Source organism: Dermochelys coriacea, chromosome 21 (assembly GCF_009764565.3).
Source record: "Dermochelys coriacea isolate rDerCor1 chromosome 21, rDerCor1.pri.v4, whole genome shotgun sequence".
Taxonomy (NCBI): domain Eukaryota; kingdom Metazoa; phylum Chordata; order Testudines; family Dermochelyidae; genus Dermochelys; species Dermochelys coriacea.
The window spans coordinates 5,001,492-5,029,224 of record NC_050088.1 but is presented as its reverse complement, the minus strand read 5'-3'; the positions used below and the strand labels follow the sequence as shown (position 1 = coordinate 5,029,224).

At 44.6% G+C, this 27,733-nt stretch overlaps 1 protein-coding gene and 2 long non-coding RNA genes across 3 annotated transcripts in view; 2 read left to right on the top strand and 1 right to left on the bottom strand.

Moving 5' to 3' along the window:
* The window catches only part of LOC119846317 (complement receptor type 1-like), a 158,525-nt gene that overhangs the window by 18,786 nt on the left and 112,006 nt on the right, over nt 1-27,733 (top strand).
* Nucleotides 502-4,976, top strand: LOC122457148. The gene is made up of 2 exons (XR_006276527.1): nt 502-2,103; nt 4,907-4,976. It is a non-coding gene; the product is annotated as an uncharacterized LOC122457148 (long non-coding RNA).
* Nucleotides 3,280-27,385, bottom strand: LOC122457155. Its single transcript, XR_006276536.1, has 2 exons — nt 27,295-27,385; nt 3,280-7,582 (listed from the first exon to the last, which is right to left on the bottom strand). It is a non-coding gene; the product is annotated as an uncharacterized LOC122457155 (long non-coding RNA).

Sequence of the window (27,733 nt, the reverse complement as noted above, 5' to 3'; positions counted from 1 at the left end):
AAATGCATCCGATGAAGTGAGCTGTAGCTCACGAAAGCTTATGCTCTAATAAATTTGTTAGTCTCTAAGGTGCCACAAGTACTCCTTTTCTTTTTGCGAATACAGACTAACATGGCTGCTACTCTGAAACCATTCATAATAGAGGGAGTCTTTATAGAGGATTTGCCTTGTTGATTCTCAGGTCTGTCATCATGTCTCTATTACAATGTACAAGTAATAGGCAGCTTTTCCAGGTATCCTTTCTTCTTTCAATATTGGATTATCTAGGGGTCAGATCATGATTTCCAATATGCCTTATAAATTCTGTAATTTGCATTTGCATTGGTATTAATTTGAGTCTGTTTAATTTAGGGCGTGGCTTCAGGTATTAAATGTTGCACCAATATGAATCAATGGATTCCTATAGTTAGCTGGCATTCATATAACTTAACACTTCAGCTCACCCTGCATTTTTTTTCTTTCTAGGGCTGAACGCTGGTACCACGATTGCTATTGGTAAGTAACTTAAAATTTAAAAAATAATTCAATGCATGGACTTTACATGGTAAGATACGTTAATAGCATAAAGTATTTGTTTGTTTCTTCATTTCAAACAATTTTTTCCCTGCTGCTTCACTACGTGAGGCATCTACTCCGGGTGAGAGAGCTTTTCTGTTACTGTATTATGTTCTCTCGAGTGGTGCCGTGTAAAAACTCATGAGGCAGATGCTTGACTTATTAATCTTTTAACATAGGATGTTTAATGTAGGACTTTTGTGTGTAATACTTGAAAGAGTTGCCCTTATATATCCATCTTACCCTCAGCCCATCTCCTCAGCAGCCTGAGGGTACGGGGGCGGGGAACACAGCAGAGGCTCACTGCATATAGTCACTTTTGCACAATTTAGTAAATTCAGCAGTTAGATTACATTTTCAGAATATTACATGAAAATAGGTTTCTCAGCTTCTACAAATCACTCCCTTTACACAACCAAGGACAATGAAAGCTCCATTTTTTAAACTGTAGATCTATGTAAAAAGGAAAAATTGGGGCACATTCACCTTGGCCAGTGGGAGGGAAGGATGGGTGGATGAGTGGTGGTTTCAAACTTAGTGTATGTCTACGCTGGAGCTGGAGGTGTAACTTTAAGCTCAGGTGTAGACATACCTGCGTTAGCTCTGATTGAGCCGGCATGCTAAAAACACAAGCGTAGCTGCAGTGGCACTGTACTTGGAAGGCTGTCTTGCCACTCGTGCCGCCACAGCTACACTTCTGTTTTCAGCATGCTAGCACTGAGCTATGTCTACCCGAGTTGGAGATTGCATCTCCAGCTCCAGTATGGACACAGCCTTAGTGTGTCTGTCCCGATCCCCCAACCCAAAGTGTCTTCTCTATTTTGATTTTCTTCTCCCATTAACAAAATAGGAATACTTGAGTTACCCTCAAACTAGGTGTGCGACCCAGAGCTTATTCCCGTGGACCCCAAGAGATTCAGACCGAGCATGTCTTCAGAAATGTCTGCAATGCTTTCAGGCTTGTAAAATGTGAACATGACTAACTAAAAACGTAATCCTATTGATCTGCTGTTCAAAGTTCTGCTCGCTACAGTGAAGATTTTGTCTTGCTGCTAATTAACGCTGTGTAAAAGCTTTTAAAAATTGCTTTAAAATGAAAAACTACCATTTAAAATCAAGTTTCCTTGGGCGCCATTGATTCTGAAGTGCCTTTGATTTGCACCAAGATCTAGTTTCAATCTAAATTTCTTTGTGTTTAGCCCTGACTTTGCGAGAGACATCTTAGATGCTGGGAAGCCTGCTTTTTACTGTTTTACAATTTTTAGAAATGGCAGTATTGCTTACCACCTGTGTAGGCAGGGACTCAAATCTTCACATCCACATCATACACATTCTTAGCTTACAGGACATTTCAACAAAGCACCTGCCTAATACCTTTTGTAGGGTAAATGAGAATTCTGGTGCTGAGGCTTATTTTGTCCTTCATCTGTAAGCCAAGGCCAATGATCATAAGCCTTTAACAATACATGGTGTCCCAAGTCGTGTCTAAGCTAATGAGATGTGCAGCATCCTACAACTGTTAACTTAGAACTGTCTCCAGCCTCACAGGTAACTGACTTGAGAGATCCTTTCTGCTTTGTATCACTTTTAGCTTTCCTTTTATTTTTGTTTTCCTTTAATGTTTTTTGAGAGAAGGTACATTGACCAGTTGTGCTCAAGCGCAATGTAATTCAAGTCGTGAGCTATTAGACATTATCTCTCTGAAGCAACACTACGCCTGTTGTGACGTGTTGCATTTTTGTCATGATAGTCAAGCCTGGTGCTTGTTGAAGGTAATATTGAATTCAGAAGCCCAATTAGTAAAATCTTTTGAATAATATTTAGTGTTGGAGGAAAAGATACTCACATTTAATACGGACTATTACTGCCAGAGTAAAACAAATCCAATATCCAAACGACTTGCAAGGAGCATGTTGCTATGTAGTCTCTGTGACTATATGAAAACTAAGGACTTGCTAGGATTTAACTGGGAACAGTTTTGAAAGAGAACTATCCTAAATGAGGTAACTTTGTCCTATAAATTTTAACCAGAGTTATCTATTAAATAGGAAAAGACACGCATATTAGAAAAGAAAATTGTCTATTGTTTCTGTGTTAACTTAATCCCAGAGACAGTTTGCTGTCTGAAAATGTAAAGCCATAGGTTTTTCCAATGATTTAACTTCAGTTTTTAGGAAACAATTTTAAAAGTTTTATACTTGGCTTTAATTAAATTGCGTATTGACCAATCGTTTGCCAAACTATTAACTCTTTTTTCAATGTTTTCTAGAAGAGCAATATGCTTCAATAAATCTGAGACTTCATTCAGTAAAGGGATACTAGCACGTACACTAATTATAAATTAATCCTATATACCCAATCATGTGAACCTGAAGCTTGACAGACCTGTTTGCTGCAGTCCCCTGGGGATGTTTGATGGGCAGAAATATGAATATTAATATTGATAAGAAGCGTGAGTTAAAACTGCCTCCTTTCAAAGGGGCACAGCTGGGTAGCTTGCATATAGATTTTTAACTTGTGTGGGATTTCTTTCACAATTGAGTTTTAATACAAAATTGTACGTAAAATTTTAGAAAAGATTTATGGATTTAAACATTCTCTTAGAGTTTGCGATACTCTGCAATGCTTCACTGTGCTAGTGCTTAGAAAGTTAAAAAAAAAAAAATTCCCTATGTGCATTGAAAGAAATGCAAAAGTAAATAGCATTAACTAGTTTTTTGTAAAAAAAAATCTTTAATTTTTTTAATGATATGGAAATAACATGTAAGGATTTTTTAAACTGGTTAACCTCACAAATATAGAATTGTAGAAGTGGGGGGGGGAGGGTAATCTGTCAAATCATCCTGTCCCTGCAAAGGCTGGATTGTTCTCTACAATGCTTTTTTTCTACTATTTTAGTCCATGCTAGTTTTAAAAGTTCCAGGTAATAGGGCTTTCACTACTTCCCCCTGCCCTCCTCTCCCTCACCCTCCCAAAAAATCCATTGCCATCAAAAATTTTCCTAATATTCAGCATCAGTTTTCTTTGGAGTTCTAATGATATAAAAAAGCCTCCTTTAAGGAAGCTAAAGCAACTTTGATTTTTACTCTTGAATTCTGGAGTCATATTTTCTTGAATTAGTTTCTCTCCTTTCCTGCTGTTCAGCCCATATGATGCAAAACAGCGCTTCAGTGATCTACAGGAATGTGGAAAAAAAAACCTTGCTTGGGTCCTGAAAGGTGTTTTTATAGAAAATATTTACTTCAATGTGAAAAGATGGTGTGGTTCTGATGAACCATTATCTGCAAGAACATAGTACAATTCTGCAACATATCAAATTGAGACTATAAATTACTTTCTTAGGTTACCTTTGTTCTGTGGCCTGAACAGATATGTTGAATGTGACACTTACGTGAATATCCACTAAATTCTCCATTTCTATATAACCATTTTGTCAACTACAGCAGTTATGAATGCATTGTGTGCCTTATGTCCTTGTGATGTAACTTGTCATTAACAGCTCTGTCTTAACATATATACACGTTACTTCAGTATATTACCATTCTGATAATATAAGAACAAATATTTTCTCCAGAAGAATATTGATGCTACAAAGCCCATGTTGGACTTTCATTTCTGGTGTAAGGTTGCAATTATATCCTTAGATCCGAGACTTCATTCGGTAGAGGAGTAGCAGCATACAGACTTTACATTTCAACTTTTAGCTGATACAATTTTGTATGTGGAGCTTTCCAGCAGGCAGGAGATGTTAAACAGATCTCTGCTGAAGAGCTCAGGTGGTGTAGGTGTGTTTCATAATGGTTTCACTGTGAAACTGTGGGCCCTGACAATGCTACAAAAGTGCCGTTGACTTTTCAACAGTACTCTATGTGGTATTCTTGGGGTATACAGTTGAATAAGATTCTTGTACAATGTGATTGGCCAGTGGAAGAAACTAATATGTCCTAAAACAGTGTTTATGTTATAGATGACCCCCTTGCCTTTCCAGTGCTCTAAATAGTTGAGCGTTACGGGGAGGGAGCGAGCATAGATAGTCCAGTTCTCCTGTATTTAGGATATGTAATAGCTAACTTATCACTGTTTGCCAACTTTGATTACAGATTAATCCTATTCATGAATTTTTATCTGCCTCTTCTCTGTTTTGGACATGGCCTCTGAGAAGAAACAGCATCAACTGTGCTTTAATTGGAAATTAATTTATAATTGTGTTAATGTAGCTCTAAAATTAACAAAACAAAACTTTCAGACAGAATATAAAATGAAAAATCTCATTATCCTAAACATCGGGAGTGAAGTCAAGATATTATGCATTTTTACTTTGGTTATAACTTCCTTTATTTTGGTTTTTCAGGAAAGATGCGTGTCATTCTGGTAGTGCTGATTACTAACTTGTTCATCAGGCAGTGAATGTGATATTGGAAGAAAATGGAAAAATTGAAGCAAGCGTCATATGATTGCACGAAACTTTTCTCGTGATTCCCAGATTCCTCTCACTACAGTTGTATTCAGGGTTGTGGATTTTGCTGTTGCGAGCGAGAGCATGTTGAGATTCCTATTTGGAGGTTTTTATTTTGAAGTATGTTTTATCCCTTTTAAAATACAGATTTAATGATGCCAAAGATACTCCTTGAACTGCTATAGGCTTTTGTTTAATTCAAATGTATCCTCCATTTTAAAATCAAATCTCCAGAATAATCCGTGTTCCTTTGCTCTCATGTCCAGGAAACTCCAAAAACAACAACAACAAACAGCCCCAAACTACTCTTACCCCAAGTCTTATATTTTGTGTGTCCTCAGTGTAGCATCCCAGGGTGAAGTGTATGGACGTGTGCAAGACTCAGTGTGGATTCAGAAGACCTATCACATTTTTTAAGCCCATATTGAGAGCCAAAATAAATTACCTCTGTTTCCTTATGAACGCTTTCTGATAAGTAAGCAGTAAAATGGTTATACTTGTGATCAAATTCTTCTGATTCCATACCTAAAGGAAATGTCTTTATTTTTCTATTTCAGTAGCTTGAAAATAAGTTTTTGGTAGCATTTAAAGCAAGCTTATTACATTCAGGAAATAATTCTCTTCGGTGAGAAGGTGTTCATAACCAAATGCTGTTTTGTCACTATCACTGAAAACATAAATTTGTATTTATACAAGTTGTACAGAATTTTACTTGGCAATCTGCATATTTATGAAACGAAAAAACTGGAATTTCTGTGTTGTACTTAAGTCTTTTTTTTCTGAATAAAAGGAATACTGTACAAAGACTATAGCATCCTGACTCTCAATAGCGATGTAAAAATGTGGTTGAAATCTACCCCTCTACTGTGATCTGGACACTAACTGCTTTCAAGAGCAGATGAAACTCGTACTTCTTTTTGCACCCCACCCCCCAAAAAATCCATGATTTCCTGGGGCATGGGTCTTTCTAGCAAGGGGTAGCACTTTGTCAGCCTTGTAACAGTGCACTGCCAGGAAACTACAAGATACTATCCAAACTGAATAAGAGCGTGATAATATTACCCACACACCTCCTGGGTATGGTGTTCTGTCCCATCTAGTGGCACAGAGACCGCTTAGTGACCTAAAATGAGTCTTCTCTACAGCCTTAGCTAACAGCCAGTCGGTTCGATCCTGCCTGCATTACAATAGGATTAGGATCTATGTGATAGAAACAGATTTCTGATACTCATTAGAAACTGCAAAGATGTTGAATGAAGCTTTGCCTTTGCTCAGATTACCTGAAGGATGTGTCTGGATTTAGATGTTGTAATTTCTCACTGTTGCTAAGATCATAGCTACACTGGGGATGTGTTCTGGTTTTCAGTTAGCAGTTCAACTCTCCAGCATAACATCAGGTTTGCCCTATCAAGCCTTGTTTTGCATGAGTGTGGTTTATGTTTTCAAGCCTGGGTAGGTGTAAGCCGCACTAGTGCAAACTGCAATTTATAGCAGTTTTCCTGTCTACACTACAGCTAAGCACTGATGGAGCTATATTGGTGTCGGACGACTAGTTGCTTAAGGCAGGACAAAGGCTCAGGTCATGTCTACACTACCGGCTAAATCGGCACTACTGCAATTGATGCAGCGGTGTCAATTTTAGTGGGTCTGGTGAAGATGCTAAGTCGATGGGAGAGTGGTCTCCTGTTGATGTCTGTACTCCACCCTCCTGAGAGGCGGAAGCTGTGTCGACAGGAGATTTTCCCATCAACGCAGCGCGGTGTAGACACCGCTGTAAGTCAATCCAAGTTGTGTCGACTTCAGTTGCCTAACTTGCGTAACTCAAATTGACTTACAGCATTAGTGTAGACCAGCCCTCCGTGTACACAAGGCCACCAGTGGTGGTAGCATTGGGAAGCTTAGTGTCGCTCGGCCAGTGGGTGCTATTGGCATTTTAAACACAATTAATGGTATTTTCAAAAGAGCCTAAGTGAGTTAAGGAGGAAAAGTCCTATTGAAAGTTGTTGTGAGCTGACTTAAGATGAAGGGGGCGGGGGTTGATGTAAGTCACATTAGCTGCCTGTGTCTGTTCCATAGCATAGTGATTCTGCTCATAACTTTCCATACACTAAGGTTATGAAATGGAAATTGTTGAAAAGCCACTTTAAGATGGAGTTGAGGTCTCAACTTCAGGAAAATAGTAAACCGTTTTTTTTGTTTGTTTGTTTTTTCATAAAATGTAGAATTTGGTAAAGGTTGGTGAGGGACTGGGATGGTGAAGTGAAATTCTACTAGTTCAGTCTGGCAGTGATGTGTGCTTAGACTAAAATTTCTGCAGGCACTAGCTACTGTGTGGGGCTCATTATCTCTAATCTTGCTGGTCACCCTGTGTTGCAGCTGTGTGTGAGATCATTTTTTAAACACATAAATGTAGTAGCTTTTTCACAACTGGTAAAGCTTTTACTTGCTTTTAGCATAACAATATCGCAGTCTTTCCATGACTCTGGGTGTATCAGTTGGTTCTCAACATTGCTATCCTCCAGCAGTCCCTCGGTTGCCATGTCCTCGTATTCACTCTTCTTCCATTCCTACCTATAAAAAACAAAAATATTTAACCATAAATAGTTATAAAACATTTTGTAATTTTTCATCAATTTGTTATAAAGATGGCCTTACCTCCACCTTCGAGTCTGCTTCCTCCAAAGCCAGCAACACATTTTTTCACATGCTATCTTTTTAGTCTTTTAAAACTGGCCGTGACTCCATAAAGTCTTCCTGTTTCTTCAGTTCAATTTCAGGATGAAACGCAGGATTCGGCAACAGGTCTGCCTCTTTAGCAAAATAAGTGTAAATGGGTCTTATCTTTGAACGTGAGTTGGTGCACCCACGGCAATTCCGGCTTCTTGGCATCTGGAGGCATCTTGTAAAAGGACATGGCCGTTGTCTAAGCTACCGGTTTTAAAACTGCCATTTGCAAAAATATTTGGTTTTATACACATGGTCAAATGCTCATTGGCTAGAGTTTTTCAAATAATACACTTCACGATAGTCCTTTTTTGAAAGGCTCTTGTTTTAGAATCTTGGTATGAAAGGATTGGTTCAAAAAGTGCATTCTGTGATGTAGCTGTAAAACAGCTACGGATGGGTACACCGAAAGATGGGGCTAGCTCCCAAGGGCCACCTCCGAGAACAGCTATCATTTCACTACCGACAATCGCTGGAGTAGGACGTTTTGCTCTGCATGTGTTCAGTAACACAGCCTCTCCTATTGCTTTATTTTTTTTCTAAAACCTTTTTTCTTTGCCCTGTGCTTATTTTTTCCTTTTTTCCTCTAAACCTGACTAAAGCTTCCTTTTTTTAATCTTTAAGCTTTCTCACTCTCTTCTTTCAACCATTTTTCTCTAAACAACCAACCAAATGTATCAAAGCACAAGCATGCAACATTCCTCCTATTCCAATGTAAAAAATAAAAATTCAAAATGGCTGATGGTGTCAAACCTTGACACCAATGGAACTGGAGGGCAGGACATCAGTCCTAAATGCCTCATGGAAACCTGTCAAAAATACATGGTGATGAATACTATCAAGCTGTATACTACTGTTATATAATACCGATGGGACTTACTTGCACAGCCTTTGACACTCGTATTCTGGCCTTCATGGGACAGAAGCATGTGACTAATTCATAGAATCATAGAATCATAGAATATCAGGGTTGGAAGGGACCCCAGAAGGTCATCTAGTCCAACCCCCTGCTCAAAGCAGGACCAAGTCCCAGTTAAATCATCCTAGCCAGGGCTTTGTCAAGCCTGACCTTAAAAACCTCTAAGGAAGGAGATTCTACCACCTCCCTAGGTAACGCATTCCAGTGTTTCACCACCCTCTTAGTGAAAAAGTTTTTCCTAATATCCAATCTAAACCTCCCCCATTGCAACTTGAGACCATTACTCCTCGTTCTGTCATCTGCTACCATTGAGAACAGTCTAGAGCCATCCTCTTTGAAACCCCCTTTCAGGTAGTTGAAAGCAGCTATCAAATCCCCCCTCATTCTTCTCTTCTGCAGACTAAACAATCCCAGCTCCCTCAGCCTCTCCTCATAAGTCATGTGCTCTAGACCCCTAATCATTTTTGTTGCCCTTCGCTGTACTCTTTCCAATTTATCCACATCCTTCTTGTAGTGTGGGGCCCAAAACTGGACACAGTACTCCAGATGAGGCCTCACCAGTGTCGAATAGAGGGGAACGATCACGTCCCTCGATCTGCTCGCTATGCCCCTACTTATACATCCCAAAATGCCATTGGCCTTCTTGGCAACAAGGGCACACTGCTGACTCATATCCAGCTTCTCGTCCACTGTCACCCCTAGGTCCTTTTCCGCAGAACTGCTGCCGAGCCATTCGGTCCCTAGTCTGTAGCGGTGCATTGGATTCTTCCATCCTAAGTGCAGGACCCTGCACTTATCCTTATTGAACCTCATTAGATTTCTTTTGGCCCAATCTTCCAATTTGTCTAGGTCCTTCTGTATCCTATCCCTCCCCTCCAGCGTATCTACCGCTCCTCCCAGTTTAGTATCATCCGCAAATTTGCTGAGAGTGCAATCCACACCATCCTCCAGATCATTTATGAAGATATTGAACAAAACGGGCCCCAGGACCGACCCCTGGGGCACTCCACTTGACACCGGCTGCCAACTAGACATGGAGCCATTGATCACTACCCGTTGAGCCCGACAATCTAGCCAGCTTTCTACCCACCTTATAGTGCATTCATCCAGCCCATACTTCCTTAACTTGCTGACAAGAATGCTGTGGGAGACCGTGTCAAAAGCTTTGCTAAAGTCAAGAAACAGTACATCCACTGCTTTCCCTTCATCCACAGAACCAGTAATCTCATCATAAAAGGCGATTAGATTAGTCAGGCATGACCTTCCCTTGGTGAATCCATGCTGACTGTTCCTGATCACTTTCCTCTCCTCTAAGTGCTTCAGGATTGATTCTTTGAGGACCTGCTCCATGATTTTTCCAGGGACTGAGGTGAGGCTGACCGGCCTGTAGTTCCCAGGATCCTCCTTCTTCCCTTTTTTAAAGATGGGCACTACATTAGCCTTTTTCCAGTCATCCGGGACTTCCCCCGTTCGCCACGAGTTTTCAAAGATAATGGCCAAGGGCTCTGCAATCACAGCCGCCAATTCCCTCAGCACTCTCGGATGCAATTCGTCCGGCCCCATGGACTTGTGCACGTCCAGCTTTTCTAAATAGTCCCTAACCACCTCTATCTCTACAGAGGGCTGGCCATCTCTTCCCCATTTTGTGATGCCCAGCACAGCAGTCTGGGAGCTGACCTTGTTAGTGAAAACAGAGGCAAAAAAAGCATTGAGTACATTAGCTTTTTCCACATCCTCTGTCACTAGCTTGCCTCCCTCATTCAGTAAGGGGCCCACACTTTCCTTGGCTTTCTTCTTGTTGCCAACATACCTGAAGAAACCCTTCTTGTTACTCTTGACATCTCTTGCTAGCTGCAGCTCCAGGTGCGATTTGGCCCTCCTGATATCTTTCCTACATGCCCGAGCAATATTTTTATACTCTTCCCTGGTCATATGTCCAACCTTCCACTTCTTGTAAGCTTCTTTTTTATGTTTAAGATCCGCTAAGATTTCACCATTAAGCCAAGCTGGTCGCCTGCCATATTTACTATTCTTTCGACTCATCGGGATGGTTTGTCCCTGTAACCTCAACAGGGATTCCTTGAAATACAGCCAGCTCTCCTGGACTCCCTTCCCTTTCATGTTAGTCCCCCAGGGGATCCTGGCCATCTGTTCCCTGAGGGAGTCAAAGTCTGCTTTCCTGAAGTCCAGGGTCCGTATCCTGCTGCTTACCTTTCTTCCCTGCGTCAGGATCCTGAACTCAACCAACTCATGGTCACTGCCTCCCAGATTCCCATCCACTTTTGCTTCCCCCACTAATTCTACCCGGTTTGTGAGCAGCAGGTCAAGAAAAGCGCTCCCCCTAGTTGGCTCCCCTAGCACTTGCACCAGGAAATTGTCCCCTACGCTTTCCAAAAACTTCCTGGATTGTCTATGCACCGCTGTATTGCTCTCCCAGCAGATATCAGGAAAATTAAAGTCACCCATGAGAATCAGGGCATGCGATCTAGTAGCTTCCGTGAGTTGCCGGAAGAAAGCCTCATCCACCTCATCCCCCTGGTCCGGTGGTCTATAGCAGACTCCCACCATGACATCACTCTTGTTGCACACACTTCTAAACTTAATCCAGAGACACTCAGGTTTTTCCACAGTTTCGTACTGGAGCTCTGAGCAGTCATACTGCTCCCTTACATACAGTGCTACTCCCCCACCTTTTCTGCCCTGCCTGTCCTTCCTGAACAGTTTATAACCATCCATGACTGTACTCCAGTCATGTGAGTTATCCCACCAAGTCTCTGTTATTCCAATCACGTCATAATTCCTTGACATCACCAGGACCTCCAGTTCTCCCTGCTTGTTTCCAAGGCTTTGTGCATTTGTATATAAGCACTTGAGATAACCTGTTGATCGCCCCTCATTCCCAGTATGAGGCAGGAGCCCTCCCCTCACAGACATTCCTGCCTGTGCTTCCTCCCGGTATCCCGCTTTCCCACTTACCTCAGGGCTTTGGTCTCCTTCCCCCGGTGAACCTAGTTTAAAGCCCTCCTCACTAGGTTAGCCAGCCTGCTGGCAAAGATGTTCTTCCCTCTCTTCGTAAGTTGGAGCCCGTCTCTGCCCAGCACTCCTCCTTCATGGAACACCATCCCATGGTCAAAGAATCCAAAGCCTTCTCTCCGACACCACCTGCGTAGCCATTCGTTGACCTCCACGATTCGACGGTCCCTACCCAGGCCTTTTCCTTCCACGGGGAGGATGGACGAGAACACCACTTGCGCCTCCAACTCCTTTATCCTTCTTCCCAGAGCCACGTAGTCCGCAGTGATCCGCTCAAGGTCATTCTTGGCAGTATCATTGGTGCCCACGTGGAGAAGCAGGAAGGGGTAGCGATCCGAGGGCTTGATGAGTCTCGGCAGTCTCTCCGTCACATCACGAATCTTAGCCCCTGGCAAGCAGCAGACTTCTCGGTTTTCCCGGTCAGGGCGGCAGATAGATGACTCAGTCCCCCGGAGGAGAGAGTCCCCGACCACCACCACCCGCCTTCTCCTCTTGGGAGTGGTGGTCGTGGAACCCCCAACCTCAGGACATCGCATCTCATGCCTCCCAACCAGCGGAGTCTCCTTCTGCTTTCTCCCCCCAGACATATCATCTGGTCCATTCTCCGCAATGGTACCTGTGGAGAGAACATGAAAGCGGTTAGTTACCTGTGTCTGTGTTACTGGAACCCGGACATTCCGCTTACCTCTTCTGGAGGTCACATGTTGCCAAGCTTCTTCACTGGCCTCTTGGCTCCTCTGTGCAACCTGCTCTATATCTTTAGAGCTTTGTGCCCCTAGAAGGCTATCCTGAGTTTGGTCCAGAAAATCCTCAGTCTCTCGTATACAACGCAGGGTCGTTACCTGTTGCTCCAGACCTTCAATCTTCTCTTCCAATATGGAGACCAGCTTGCACTTTGTACAGACAAAGTCGATTCTGTCCTGTGGAAGAAAGACAAACATGGCACATCCAGTGCAGGTCACAACAGCTGAACCCCCCCCTTCCATATCACCTACCTACTATGAGCTTCCTCAGAGACGTTGGCAAGATGTAAGCCTCACTGGCAATGTAATTGCAAGAAGTCATTGGGCCATTAGCATGTGCAGTAGTGTTCTGCAGAGTCAGCTGCTTAATAAACAGAAGGCAATTTTTGTGCCTTCCCTGAATCAAGAGAGAAGTTCTTTCAGTTAATCATGATAAAAAGTTCTAACTTCGCATGGATATGGTCATTCTGTTTTGAACTCCATGAAGCAATGGTGAATTTCTGATACTGTTTATCCTTTTGTAGAAATAAAGCTTCCATTAGTGGATAAAGCATCATAAATAATTTTCCAGATATTCTTGTTCTAGGGGGCGAGGAGAATCTCTGTCATTGAGTTTAAATGAGGAAAAGAATTTTTATTTGCCTAAAATTGGGATTCCCACGGAACTGATAACAGGAAATTGCTTGACAAAATCCATAATTAATCCATGGAACTCAGTGCCATGAGACTTCGAAGTAAAGAGTTTGGTAGAATTCAAAGAATGATGAGACATTCAAACTCTTGTCTTGCAAATACTTAAAATGGTTTTTAACATCACTTGTGAACTATCCCATATAAATCAAAGGGGTCTACCCAGGTAAATATAGTTATGCATGTGAGTGTTTCAGGGTCTGGGCCTTAATTTGGCAATGTAAATATATGTACTTTGGATAATTTAGTTGGCTTACTCCTCTTTGGGATAGGAGGGGAGCCATTAACTGTGGGGTTAGGAGGAATCTTTCCTCGTCCACCTGGCCTCCTGTGGGCATAATTATCCATAATGTAAGTTTTACAGGTTTCTCTGTAGCTTCTGTGACTGGCCGTTGTCAGAAAGGAGATAAGACTAGACCAGGGTTTCTCAACTTGTGGGTTGGGACATAAAATAGGGTTGCCAGAAGACTTGTTTCAAAGGGTCAAATGGCATCTCCTGTGGCTCACCTCCCTGCTTTGCGTGCTACAATCTCCAGGATTCCAGCGCCACTCAGGTTTGGACCAGCCGTCATGATGACAGCAGCCTGGGCAGTCAGAGGCAGATTAGGGGTTTGTGGGGCCATGGGCCAGAGCAAGTTGGGGGAGCCCTTCCTGCCCCTTCTACCTGCAGTCTCCCTGTCTTCCTCCCCAGGCACTCCAGCTGGGGAGCGGGGTGGGGGCATGGAGACTTGCCCTGCCCCACCCACCCGGCACTCTTGCAAGACCCTGCGCCCGCTTCCCAGCAGGAGCGCTGGGCAGATGCATGGAGCAGGTCAGAGCACTGGGGCACGCATTTTTCTGCGGGGGGGCCAATTGGCCAGGGCCCCTGGACAAGGGCCCCATTAGGTCAGTGGTTAATCTGCCACTGTGAGTAGGCCAAATCTGAGCAGCACTGCAACCCCATGAGCCAGGTCACAACTCCACTCTCTAAAATTTGGTCCGGTCGAGGGGTGGAGGCCAAACTGTAGTGATGTTTCAATCCTGAAGGTTGCAACGACTGAAGCAGAGAGACCAGCTTAGCTTGCCCCTTGGCACAGGAACCACCACTGTGGGGTGAGTGCCAGGCAGGGCCCAAGCCTTCTGGGATGCAGGACCTGACCGAAACCACCCCAGGGTCTCCATGCCCAGACTATTTACTGGGTCATGACAGGCCATAAACATTTACAAATGGGTCCTCAGCCCAAAAAAGGTTAACCACTGGATTAGACGATTGGCTTGATCTGCCATAATATTTGCTATGTTAGCGGGAGCAAGTTAGCATATCCCTTTTTCTTTTTCCCACTAAGGTAATATGAGGTAACACTAATATTAGTCTTGTTTTTTTCTAGGAAAACCATGTAAACCACTAGAACTACAAAATGGCAGGGTTGATTTAACTGATCTCCGGTTTGGTGCAACAGCAAACTTCTCCTGTAATGAAAGGTGAGTGGCAAGTTGCTTCTTTTGACTAATTAACAGAACCTAGATTGGTGTAAAACTGCTGGTGAAGTCTGGCAAAATGAGACTAGAAAGCCTGCTTAATTTTAAGAACATAAGTGAGTGGTGTGCTATATGTCTGTAGCTGTGGGCTGGGCCCTTGTTAAGAATTACACCTGTGACTTTCAAAGGAGTTGAAGGATGCTACCCACCCGTTTATGGCTGTCCTTCGGTGGGAGCTGGGCACCTAACTCGCTCAGGTGCTTTTGGAAATCCCAGCCTGAACCTTCAATCGGTCATCCCAGCAGCTGCTGGATCATGAATCCAAAGGGAAAGCCCCACCTGAAGGGTCATGTGGCACTCACTGATCGGTGCCGTCTCTGCCAAGTAACGGGCTGTTGTTCGTCAGTCCTAGTGTCTTGAATCAGTGCTGGAATCGTGAGGCAGAATATTGCCCATAAAAGGCAGCATCAGGTAGAAGCAGACTTCTTCCGACTCGTCAATAGTTATCAGGGTAGCGTCAAGTTCAGTTGTTGCTTTTGTCCATATGGGTTATGTGGCAACTCTTGGGGAATCATAAATGGCTTGTGGCCTCATTCCAATAAGCGAGTGTTTTCTGGGTGTTGAGATAACTGGATAGATTGCTATGGAGGGGGACCAAAAACACAACCAACAAGTGCAGGTATTTTTTCACTGTATCAAAACTTTAGAGGGCTTGACTGGTCAGCAGGGGTTAAGCCTTCTGGGAAGAAGAGTCAGATATGTATGGGTGGAAGCTGACCCCCAGTCTGAGTGAGGAGATATGGTGGTGGGTGTGGGAGGTGTAACTCCCTGATGGTGGCTGGCTCGCCAAACCGCATGCAAGTTAAATGCTTTTTTGTGTGGATTGGTTGTCAGCCTCGTTTCTGGGTGAAGTGGGTTGACCCACAGTTGAAGGATTTGTAGAGGTAGGGTTTCTTTGCACTAGCCTACATGGACTGACGGCCTTGGATTTGTGCAGGCCCATGAGTTCCCTGGATTAAGGATTAGGTTAGGTCTTCGACAGTTAAGATGCTCAGATTTTGAATATGGATGGGGTCAGGTGGGTGACAGCTCAGGGCAGCTGACTTCCCATCACTTCTGTCAGGATGGGTTGTCTTTAGGTATGATCTTTATTTTACAAAACATTTCTGGGGAGGAAAGGTAAGGTGAGCTGCTTAAGCTGAGTCATTTGACAACTGGGGTAACCCAACTGGCATGCAGAGAAGAGGTGTCTATGCATATAAAGCATAGTAATTCTAAGGTGTAAAATGGTGGCAGCTTGCATTTCAAATACTCTTCTACGTCTTAGAAACATAAGAGGAGGCACAGCCTCCTATCCAGCAAGTCCAAACCCTTTTTCCATGTGACAGCACCGTGAGCAGACCAGTCGTGTCTAAAATAACATGGTTTCCAGGGCATTTATTAAGTTCTATAGTGGGGATGATTAGAGCCCTCTTCCACCTGTTAGAGATATTTGCACTCCTTACTACTTGTATCTTCAATTTAGAAGAAGGATCACTTGTTCCCCTTTGCAGAGAATTAACAAGCATTCCCAAGCACCAGACTAGTGTAGACAAGAAGTGAGAGCACTTTCTTGCTAACAGTTTATAGCTCTAGATTGACTTTAATTACTTAGTGTTCCTGGGTCCCATGGTATTAGACATATCATGTTATATAGCAGAGATGACCCTGATCAATCCTTTGTCTCCACTTACTGGCATAAAGAAACCATGTTCCATCTTTCTGAACTGTAACCTAGTTCTTTGATTACTTCAGTAACAAACTTGAACCTTTTTTTCTTTCTTTAGTTGCAGATTAATTGGACCGACTTCTGCCCAATGTGCACTTGTGGGAGATGGAGTTAATTGGGATAAGGAGATTCCACTTTGCTAAAGCTACAGCTCTTCACGAAAGCTTATGCTCTAATAAATTTGTTAGTCTCTAAGGTGCCACAAGTACTCCTTTTTTTTTTTTGCGAATACAGACTAACACGGCTGCTACTCTGAAACCTGTCACTTTGCTAAGGTAAACTAATTCAATGGTTTTAAGAACAGTTCATGTCTGGAAATGATGCAGCATAGCTAGTGCTACAGAGGAGTCTCTGTTCTTACATCTTTTAATCCAAATAAGAGTAAAACTTGAGGATGTATGTTTGGTTGGGGAGAGAATAAAATCCTACTGTGGTTAACCATGGTGTTTGGATGACTCCTATAGAATCAAATCTTAAAAACAAAGTCCCTTCTAGATTGTTCACCTGGCACTGTTTAATATTCATAATCCAACAGGCCTCATGGCACCTCTTCGCTATTGTATCTGTGTAATCCCTGCTGTTTGCTAAGTAAAAGGCATGATGATGACTTCAGGAAGCCTTGACCTTTCCCAAACCTGACTACCCACTTAAAATCTGAGGCTCTTTGGGAATAAATCACAATTAATTTGCCTGTACCTTACTTTGATCTCTTGGGTGCTTTATGGGCTTGGTCTGTCAATATTGCTGCTGATGGTCCAGTCTATAATCTGTTGCTGCACAAGAAATGTCTAAGCTTAGTTTTCTGCTGGTGCAACAATACTACATCTAGAGATGCTGGGCAAGAGGTTCTGGCTTCCTGAGGCTAATGGTGGGGAGGGGCACACTCTGGTAAGGTCATCTTCCAGAGCTGGTGTTTTATGGAGCATCCTCCTTGAGCAATGGACGTACTGGGTTGGGTCAAGCCTAAAAGTAGAAAAACCTTCAGAATCTGAAAGGGGTATTTGTTTCAAATGTTAAAATGCAATGTTAAGTACACTTCCAAATGGCTAAATAGGTTTTGGGGGGGGGGTCTGAGACAACTTTCTTAGTGAAAACTCTCTTCGGTTCATCTTCAATGGAAACTTTAATTTTCATATTGACGTTCTTTGCTTCAGCAATACCTTGTCTTCCACCTCCTAATGTCACCCGTGGATCCCATAATGCTCTGAGTGGACAAGAATTTTTCTTTGGCTCAGCAGTAACATACAAATGTGACCAGGGTTTCTCTCTTATTGGAGAGGCCTCCATTCATTGTACAACGAAAGTTAATGTCAATGGAGAGTGGAGTGGGCCTGCCCCTGAATGCACAGGTTAGTAGCATCTGTTTTTATCATCCTCTTATTCTACTATCTCCTCCCAGGAAAAACTATATTTTGATGGCTAAGCAAACCCATAAACCTGAGGAAAGTCCATATTTATTTCCCATAAATGTGTATCATGAAAACTAGTTAGTGTTGGAAATCCAGTCTCTAAAGAAGGAACGTCACTTCATAAATGATTTCTGGAAACCATTTTGCTGCTTGTGCATCCTGTGGTTGTCTTGGATTTCTCTTCCAAAGGCCCAATCCTGCAGCCCTTCCTCACAAAAGTTGTAATTTATAGAAGTCACCAGGATGATTCATGTGAGTAATGGCAGCAGGATTGGGTCCCAGTTCTTGATTTTGTGTCTAATTAGCACCTGAAATGAGTTTGGAAGGTTATACTGTGTACGCTATGAAAGTGCATTCATAATCTAACAAACTTGCCCTGGAAGCCTGTATAATCACAGTCTGGTAGAGATAAGACTGTTGTCCTGATTTATTGGGCTAACAGAAGTTTTGGTTATTGGTGCACTTACATAGGTAGAGCTTGGTGTGAGTATGTGTCAGGCTGGTAGCAGAGGGCCTGTTTCTACGGTCTGGCCTTATCCCTTTGTTACCTTTGAAATAGTTCCAGTGCCTAAGCATCTTCACCAGAAGTGGAGAAATCTAGCAGTTATGGGAAGAATCATCCCAGGAATTACTTTTTCAATTCAGGGACTCCTTTATTGTGACTTTTTTACAGCAGTCCCTCAAACTCTTCCCAGCATAGAGTTCTGCTAATGTTTACATAACAAGTGCATGCCACGTTTTGGCTGTGACTGTATGTGACCCAGCTTTGTATGTATGAGAGCAGGATACTTGAGAATTTGCTAAAAGAAGCCTGTACTCATTGCAGGGGATGAATGGGACATGATGATGATTTACTAGGTCTGTTCAGTTGCTCATATGGATCTGTTCCCTTCAGCCAAAGGGGAATATGGCTCCTGGCTTCTGCCAGTGTAAGGTCCTTCTAGCTTGCTGTGGAGCTTTACTGGAACTGCTCCCCCTATTCAAGAAAAACTCTTCGAAGGAGCAAAATGACTTGCTAAAAATCAGATTCTTGGGGAAAACAGAGCCCTTTTAGCATCTTGCTCACTACAGTATATTGTAGTGAACGAAGTTTAATTCTCCTTAAAGATCTACCGAGAGATTTAGCAGCATTTTCTATTGTTCAATCAATAGCACATTTCATTGCGATTCCACCCTTTGTGCACTTTGATGCACTTTGTGCATCTTCCTCCTGTGTCATCACTGACTAACCAAAGAGCCTTTTATTGCCCTGATATAAAGCTTTGAGGATGCTGTTCTTAGTCGTCACATTCATGCCAGTTACTTATTCTTTGTTTCAATCTGCACTTATTGCCCAATCTCAGGTATGAAACCTAAGGGCTCAGTTTTTGCCCCTAAAGTAGGGTGACCAGACAGCAAATGTGAAAAATCGGGAGGGGGGTGGGGGGTGATAAGAACCTATATAAGAAAAAGACCCCAACATCGGGACTGTCCCTATAAAATCAGGATATCTGGTCACCCTACCCTAGAGCCAAAGCCACAAAGTGATGTAATGCCTGAGTGAAGGTGGCTGGAATCATGCGGCGGGGCCCAATTAATCTTTCTGCTTCTCAGCCAAACAGTCCATGGATCTGATAGCTCTGATGCATCCCTGCAGGGATTTCCAGTACAGTGTGTCCTTGGGGCATTTCCAGGGGCATGGACATGTGGCTGGACCTGTGCTGCACTATGCTTATTCCCAGCTTCTTGGTCACAAACACAGCCCTGCACAAGGTAGGGTAGTCAGCATGCAGGCCTTTGGAGACATGGAAAATGAAAGCCTTACACACTGTTCCCCTCACAACCTTTTTTTGTTTGCGTCAGTGCTAAGGGTGGCTCTTTAAGTCATCTCCACGCAATGAGCTACGTACGTAAGTAGTTTTGCATAGTTAGAGCACAAGGTTACTATTTGCACAAATGAATCCTAGGGAGTGTTTGAATCTCTGCCTCTCCTTCATGTTTCACAATACTTAAGACAATAGCCATCCCTCAAGCAAAGTACCTGGAAATGAGTTGTTCTACTGAGATTTCCCCCCCCCCCCTTCAAAACGGCCATTTTCCAGATTGGGCTATGACAAACCCCACTGCCTGAAATAAAGCATTCTTCCATGGTAACAGATGCTTTGCAGATCACAACTGTCAAGGCTGAATCCCCACTCTCTGGCACCTCGAGTGCAGGAGGTGGGGGCCTGCAAGGTTTTAAAAAACTAATACTTGCCAGTCCAGGCTTGTATTAAACTCCAAGGTTACAACTTTTCTCTGACCTTGGCTTGGTAAATGCTGCCACCAGCCAAATGCAAAAAAAACCCCTTTGGACCCATCCCCGTCCCGAGCTAGCAATTGTGTCCGCAGATGCAGTCTGCAGTGACCTTCTCAGCTTTTCTTCCGGTTGGCACTTTTGCCAAATCAAACACTGTATAGGAAGGCGGATATTTGTCTTTCACGGTTCCCTGCTAAATTAAATCATTCCGTTTATGAGCATACAGAAAGATGATGCAAGGCTTTCATTTTCCATGTCTCTGCCAAAGGTCTGCACGCTTCAGAACTAAAAGCTTTATTAAGAAGAGCTACTCTGAAAATTCATCACCACCCTGGGGCCAGCCAGACTAAAATCTCAGCCCCTGCAATAGATTTTTTCGAAAGAATTTGGCTCCTGTTTAGGCACCAAAGCTAAGGGTAAGGTTTTCAAAAGAGCTCAGCATCTCATATACACCACTCCCATGCTGCACTCTTTTGGAAAATACAGCTTGAAGATATTTGGTTTTGATATTTCAGTTCCTTGGATGATGAGGGTGAGGAGAGGCCTCCTGCGTGGTGCATTGGTACCTACCCCAGTGCTACACCACATGCTTTGTGGCCCACCAAAAATCTATGTAGCCCACCCTATGGCTGGCAGCGATGGCTTATCTGAGGCCCTGCTTCCATTCTGTGTATGCAACCTTATTTGGGTCAGGTGCAGTGGTTCCCATCTGAGCTTGTCTTGATGAATCCCTTGTGAACCTTGACTGTGGTGGGCCCATGGGTGTTGTCTGTGTTGGGGGCTGGTGCAGGAGTAATGCCAATGGGAGAGAGCCCGGGGCAGGAGATGCCAGAATTAAAAGTGACCAAGTACCCAGGGGAAGAAAACGTGCAAATCAGCGCTGCTGTGTTTTAAATGCACAATGGAGGAGCTGCGAAGAGCCAGCTCACGGTGCAACGTTAGCATGGCCAAGCCCTGAGGCAGTGGGGCTGGGGCAGTTGAACAGAATGTAAGGCAGCCTAGATGACGGTTGCTGGAGGAGAAGGCCTGCCATCCGAAGAGAACACAGCCAAGCGCAGGAGATCAGGGACTCTTTCTGAGAGGAGCTACCATAAAGCACATGCTTTTGGCTGCTGTGGTCAAAGTGGGCTTTACCCGCTTATGGTAGGGTAGGCTGCCTGTTGTTGGCTATGTGTGTGTTGTGCTATCCCCGCTCTGTGCAGCTAGGGGACACAGCACACCTCCATCGAATTGCCCAATTAAACCACAGCCCCGTTTCAGTAGCAAAGGCACCTAGCCAGGTTTATTGTTGACAAAGCATGGTCCTAGCTCCCCAGATCAATGTCTACAGTTACGCTAGCACATGTATTCCTGTAACAATGGACGGGCTCAGTGAATGGCAGGACTTTAATAGGAAGCAGATATAAAACAAACAAAAGGAAGCATTTTTTTCACACGCTGCACAGTCAACCTGTGGAACTCGTATCCAGAATATGTTGATTCAAAATAACTAGATAAGTTCATGGGGGATAGGTCTATCAAAGGCTATTAGCCAGGATGGATAGGGATGGTGTCCCTAGCCTCTGTTTGCCAGAAGCTGGGAATGGGAGACAGGGTATAGATCACTTGATGATTACCCGTTCTGTTCATTCCCTGGGGCACTTGGCATTGGCCATTGTTGGAAGACAGGATAGTGGGCTAGATGGACCTTTGGTCTGACCCCTTATGGCCGTTCTTACAACTTTCTGTTCCCTCCTCGGCCAGACAAAGACACTCCCTCTGAGACCCTTCTTTATACACTGATACAAACACATTACGTATTGCCCCTCTGACATGGTTAGTTACTACCCTTTACCTTGTACATGTTGGTTCAGTCAAACGCCTCTTTCCATCAGTGTCATCCTGTCCTTATCTCTAGGGGGGGTCAACATGTTCCTTTTATCTTTGGGGCATGCGTTTGTAACATACTTGATATGGGGTGTTCTGGTACCGTCACCCTTCTGGAATGTATTTCTGTGAGTGTCCTGGGCCTAGCGCTTCTTAGGAATGTGTGTGGTTTTGCAATACCAGCCCTGTTCTTTCAGGTTCTGTGAACTTGCAAGCAGTCATGTATTATATAACAGGGCCAGATCGCTTTTGCTAATTTTGCTTTATATCAGCAGGGCCTGACTACTACTTTAGTTCAGGGTTCTGATACCAGGCTTCATGTTTCAGGCTCTCCCTTTCTACTACACCTGTGATGGCCTGTCTTCCTATGCTGTGAATACAGGGCCAGATTCTCAGCTGCTGTAAATAGGCACTAACTAACTTCACTAGGGCAAGGCCAATTTATATCGGCCGTGAATTTAGGCAACACTCTTTGCACTGTAGTCTCTGTCTCCTCCCAAATTCAGACTTCGGCGTCTTCTTTGCACTTCCCCTCCCGTTTTTCCTCTTGCGTAAAAATCACAATTCTTTTGGCACTTCTCTGGACAAGTCTCACCCATCCCCATCTAAATTAAGCCATTCCGTTTCCCGTCTCAGTACAGACACAAACGTTGTTTAATGTATGCATCTCTGCCAAATACCTGCATGCTCCAAAGCTAAAACCTTTTATCAGGAAGCAGTCAGCAAAGGAACAAAATCCAAAGTGCTGTTTGGTTTTGGTATGTCAGTTCTTTTGTTGCTTTTCTGTTTTGCTGGAGGCGAGAGAGACTCTGGGTACGTCTTCACTCTATGTTAAAGCGCTGTTGGGCAGATCAGGAAGCTAAGGGCAGCTGAGCTTCTTTAGGCTGAAAGCCTTGCAAAAGACTCTCTGGCCATGGCCGCTTTAAGAAAACTACTCACTGCTGACAATGACCATGGTTCCTGAAATGGTACCAAAACCACAATTTGCCTAATTTGTACTTAGTTAACCGGTTTTTTCCACCAAATGCATCCGATGAAGTGAGCTGTAGCTCACGAAAGCTTATGCTCTAATAAATTTGTTAGTCTCTAAGGTGCCACAAGTACTCCTTTTCTTCATGCTTAACACTGGTTCAGCTGCAACTACTGCTGACACCTATTGTCAGCAATGGGTATACTAGGCTTCAAAGAGGGGAGAGAGATAAGAGGGTGGCTGTGCTGACCAAAACCAGGGCAGGGAGCTCAAGGGAATCATTTGAGCTACCAGGCTACATGGTTTGTACACCTGGTTTGGTTCTTTTGCATTAACTGCATGGCAGAAATATGCCTCTACAGACCTTTGTCAGATCAGTGTCAGTTCAGATCAAACCCAATCTAGAGAGGGTGATTTCTATGTTCATACATGAGTCTCGGGTGCACTTTCCCTTGCTGGCCCTGCAATAAATACTATCCAGTAAAACTGACTGTAATCCTAGGAAAGCAAATAAAGGTGCTGACGCACTATCAATTTATAACCTGCAATGGGGTTGGGCTCATTGCCGGTGCCATTGAAACACAACACAAACATTAATAGACTTATCCCTGCACCTCCCCGGAAGGGAGGTACGTTGGTCTTATATCCAGGTTAGAGACTAGGAACCTGAGGCACAGAAAGATTCAGACTTACTCAAGTCCACATGGCGAGTCTGTTAGAGAACAGACAGCAGAATGGAAAGAAACACTAATCTCCTGTCTCTTAGTCTGCTGCCTGAACCACAAAGACATCCTTCTCCCCAGGGCACTTCAGGAATCTTATCTTGTGTCATCCTTCTCTTTGGGGAATCTGCATGTCTGTCTCCTAGGAGATAATTTGAAACATGTAACTAATTATTTAAATACCTCAAAGACTGCTTTAACTGAAGGGAAAACATTACTCCAGAGAAGAGGCTCTGAATTAAATAGGAGAGAGTACTGCTGGTAAGAATCCCATTCTTTGCCTAAAACAGGGAGTGAAAGGAGGGTTTAACTGTTAAATAGAAGGGCATGTTGTAGATAGAATTAAGGAGCACTGGCACAGCCCGGCGGGAGCTCCTGCCACGGACAGCAGGGGATTGACAGTGCTGACAACGCTGTGTAGGGGAAGATTGCACTGTGCCTGCTTGTACTTGCCTCTGGTCAGTGCTATTCTTCCCTCCCTTTAACCAGCACTAAATTGACTAGCCAAAGAAAAGTAAAAGCCGATTGTTGCTTAAGCAGCAGGAGTGAAATTCTATCAAACCTCTCCTGCTCTGAGCGGAAACAGCCTTTTGCCATGTTTTGCGCCAGTTGAAGTACATTTTCAAATTCTTGGTAAAAAGATACTGAAGACTTGAGTTACTTAGTACTCCTAAATTAGAGGTGCTATTTGGGTTGCCTGAAATGCTCAGAGTTGCTAAGCCTGATGCAATTCACCGAATGTGCAAAGAGTTTTTATTCCTGAGCCTGAGCCACTAGTCTTGCAAGGTGGTTTACCTTGAGGAGAAGAAACTGATAGGAGTTGGATATATTCTTTAGTGAAGTCCTGTTTACAAAGAATGTACACCAAGTGCTCTTTCCCTGAACACAGTACAAACAGAAGGATGTTTCTCGTTATTGCCAAATCTACCTCCTCAGGGTGTCCTCTGCCCAAGATGCCCTGTGTCTCAGCTCCTTCTCTCAGCCCTTTCTGCCTCTAACACATACAGCTTACTAAACACAATCCCCTTCCTCTGCATTTGCAACCATTCCCAGGGGAAACCCTTAATTTCTTGAGGGTACATTTTTTTATATTTGATCTGGCCTTGCAATGCGGCCCATTGCCTTGGGTGGTAGTTTCTGTTGTTTCCAGCTACTTCACTACACAAAAGGAGCATTTAATTGTTCTTTCCATTTAGCCTGAGACAAAGCTTTCAGTGTGCGTGCACACACTCTTTAACCAGATCTGTGATTATCTATAAATCAAAGACTCGCTTGAGCGCCATCAACACCTTCCAGCACAACAGCATCACCACACGGGTGCACATGCAGAGCATCTCCTCCAGCAGCGCAGGTGCACCTGCTGACAAAGCAAATTGCATAGTTTGGAAAGCACCTCTGAGAAGCTGACAGGTTTCAGAGTAGCAGCCGTGTTAGTCTGTATTCGCAAAAAGAAAAGGAGGACTTGGGGCACCTTAGAGCCTAACCAATTTTTTAGGGCATAAGCTTTCGTGAGCTACAGCTCACTTCATCGGATGCATTTGGTGGAAAAAACAGAGGGGAGATTGATATACACACAGAGAACATGAAGCAATGGGTTTATCATCCACACTGTAAGGAGAAAGAAAAGGGGGACTTGTGGCACCTTAGAGACTAACCAATTTATTAGAGCATAAGCTTTCGTGAGCTACAGCTCACTTCATTGGATGCAACTGTAGCTCACGAAAGCTTATGCCCTAATAAACTTGGAAGCTGAATCTGTCTGTGCGGAGGACCAAAGGTGGAGACGGGGCCGTGTCTACGCTGCCACTTTACAGTTGCTGAAATGTTCTCGCTCCGTGCTGGGAGAGGAAGACACGAAGACGGGCCGGATTGCGGCCTACGTCCCCCACTGAAAGACGCGGCAGCAAGACAGACAGACTTAAACGGTTGTTAGTCGCGTTAACGTCTCAAAAAGAAAAGGGGGACTTGTGGCACTTTAGAGACTAACCAATTTATTAGAGCATAAGCTTTCGTGAGCTACAGCTCACTTCTGAAGTGAGCTTTTGGCGATCTTCTTTTAAACAGGTTTCAGAGTAGCAGCCGTGTTAGTCTGTATTCGCAAAAAGAAAAGGGGGACTTGTGGCACCTTAGAGACTAGCAAATTTATTAGAGCATAAGCTTTCGTGAGCTCCAGCTCACTTCATCGGATGCACGTTTCAGAAGTTCTGACGGGGTGCTGAGAAATCTCTGAAAGGGCATCCCCGCAGAAGGGGGACTTGTGGGCCCTGAGAGACGAACCCAGTTAGTGGAGCAGAAGCTTTCCCGCGCTACCGCCCCCGCCCCCGCCCCCGCCCGCAGCGCGGCCGGGAAACACGCAGGACCGCGGCCGCGCCGCCCGCCTCCTCCGCCGGGGACCCGAAGCCGGCGGGAGCGGCCGGGCCGCTGTCGAGGGCTGCTTCCCGGCGGGGCCCTGGCTGCAGCGCCGGGGCGGGGGGAAGCGGGGCCTGCGCGCCCGTGAGAGGCGGGGGCGGCGGCACCGACCGGAACAAGGGACCGGCCGCGCCCGCGAGACGGCCCCGCCCCTTCCCGGCCGGCCCCGCCCCGCCCCTTGACAGCCGCGGCCGGTCGCTGCGCCAGAGCCGGAAGCTGCAGTTCCGAGGCGGCATCGCTCCGTCGCCGCCATGGTCTCGGCTCCGCACTTCCCGCCGGCCGCCCGGGGGCTCCTGGCGCTGCTGCTGCTGCTGCTGCCGCCCCTGCCCGGGGCTCGCGGTGAGTGTGGGCGGGGGGGCCAGGCGGCCCCTGCCCGGGCACAGAGCCCCCCCCCCCCCCGTCTGCTTCCGCCTCCATCGGTACTCGGCTCCCCCGGGCCCTCCCCGTCACACCGGGGCCTGGCCTCGCCCCTTAGCCCGGGCCGCGCGGCAGCGACAGGTCCCCGCTGGCCGAGCCCGGCCCCTGGGGCGAGCCCCGCGCCTCTGCGAGCCTCGAGCCCCCGGGAGCGCTTCTGCCTGGGGCGGGCTGAACTCTGTCCCCTTGCGGGGAGTGTTCGCGCCCAGGGGCGGGGCCGGGCCGGGGGGTGTCTCCTGTCGGTGGTTGGCGGCAGGGGTGGGGGAGGAGGGGGAAGAAAAAGCCCCTTCGAGCAGCGGGTCAAGGTGCAGCTGCTGTAGCTGGCCAGTTTCAGTAAAAGGAAGTGTGGGGTCTAAGACTCCTAAAGATTATCAAATGAGCAAGTTCCCCTGCTACAGCCTTAGGTTTGTGACTGTGCAGACAGAGATATAAAAACTTTGTTAAAGCTAACGTTAAAATGATCTAACACGCAGGGTAAGGAAAGTGTGTCTGTATATCTGGGTATAATGCTTTAAATGATCCCAAAGTACAAAATTTGGTGTGAAAGTCGTAAGGTACATATAGTACATAATCTGCAGTATCCCAAATTAAGGTTAAACGTATTCACATCCAGTTATTTGGGTACGTTACTCATAAAAGGTTATAGAAGATTTCAGAGTAGCATAAGGTTATAGAAGAGTATCTTATGGAAAGCAAATATAGCCACGAGTTAATATTGTCCCTCAGTAATTGAGAATTTAGGATCGGTTGGCCTTTAGAAAATACAATACAGTACATCGGGAAGCATTTTGGTTACTTTCCCCACTTTGTTTCTCATTAGCACTTGTCCTCATGCCTGTTGTACAGTTTCCATGCATCACATGAGAAATATGAAAGTTACCTGTCTCAGAGATCGCTTTCCACCATCTCTTTTCACTTGTTATAACACCAGGCATGTTTTGTGTACTCTTCTATAGATTGCTCCCTTGGTCTCCTTTTCCTGTTTATCACCTTCTTTCATGTCACTCTGTGTGGTTGCAACCCTCTCTCTGAGCCTGTGCTGCTTTAGATCATAAAACCTGTGAGGTTGAGCAATGTCTTGTTTTGCACAATGTACTTACTCTACATTACCATACACGCTCAGGGTGATGTATTCATGATAAATAAAGTAAATTTTAATGTACTGCAGTTTTGTATCGAGCTCATTCAGTAAACTAGCTTCAAGGCTGTAATGAAAACAAGTACATCCAAATTGTCCCCTATAAAATCATTTGTGGCTTCTCAAAAACGAGTATTCTGTTACAACAGACTACTGAATTTCTTTCATAGTTAACTTTTTC